The sequence below is a fragment of the Penaeus monodon genome, chromosome 25, assembly GCF_015228065.2.
Source record: "Penaeus monodon isolate SGIC_2016 chromosome 25, NSTDA_Pmon_1, whole genome shotgun sequence".
Classification (NCBI taxonomy): domain Eukaryota; kingdom Metazoa; phylum Arthropoda; class Malacostraca; order Decapoda; family Penaeidae; genus Penaeus; species Penaeus monodon.
The window spans coordinates 35,508,053-35,508,683 of record NC_051410.1 but is presented as its reverse complement, the minus strand read 5'-3'; positions in this window follow the sequence as shown (position 1 = coordinate 35,508,683).

The window sequence follows — 631 nt, the reverse complement described above, 5'->3', positions numbered from 1 at the left end:
ATAAAACAAGAGAGATTCCCCTATGACTCATCCCCCTCAGGCCATGCAGTGGCGTGTTCAGCCTTGGTTCTTCACACCCTTCTAGGGCTGTGCATGATGCATAACACGATAGAAGCATCATGAAACTACAAGGAAGCGTGACCGTAAGGGAGATGCTTTCACGTGAGAGAGTATGAGAGGACCTTTTGTACATTATAACAGAGGACAGAGCATCCCTACAACACAAGAAGGGCTCGAGGATGAGGTCTTAAGAAAACATACATCTCAGGCGAAGTCTCCTGTGGGTTTCCATCTTGACAGATTGAAATACACACACACTTAAGACTGTCAACATAGCTTGGCAAAGGAGCTCTTGTTGGGTCTAAGTGGCTGTTCTCGTGTGTAATTGCACTTGACTTCCAAAATGTTCCTCTTCGTCAGCTCACAAAAGCAATTATGTATATTTACACTTTTAGGAAGGTATGTTTAGGGATGTGCTTCCCAAAATATACTTGGATAGTTACGTCTAAGACACAATATATACTGGATGTGATGGTGAACCGTGATATAACTATGCTTAATGATGAAAGGACTTATCATGATCCTTATCATGAATTTATCTCATGCATGCAACAATCATGCATACGTACAA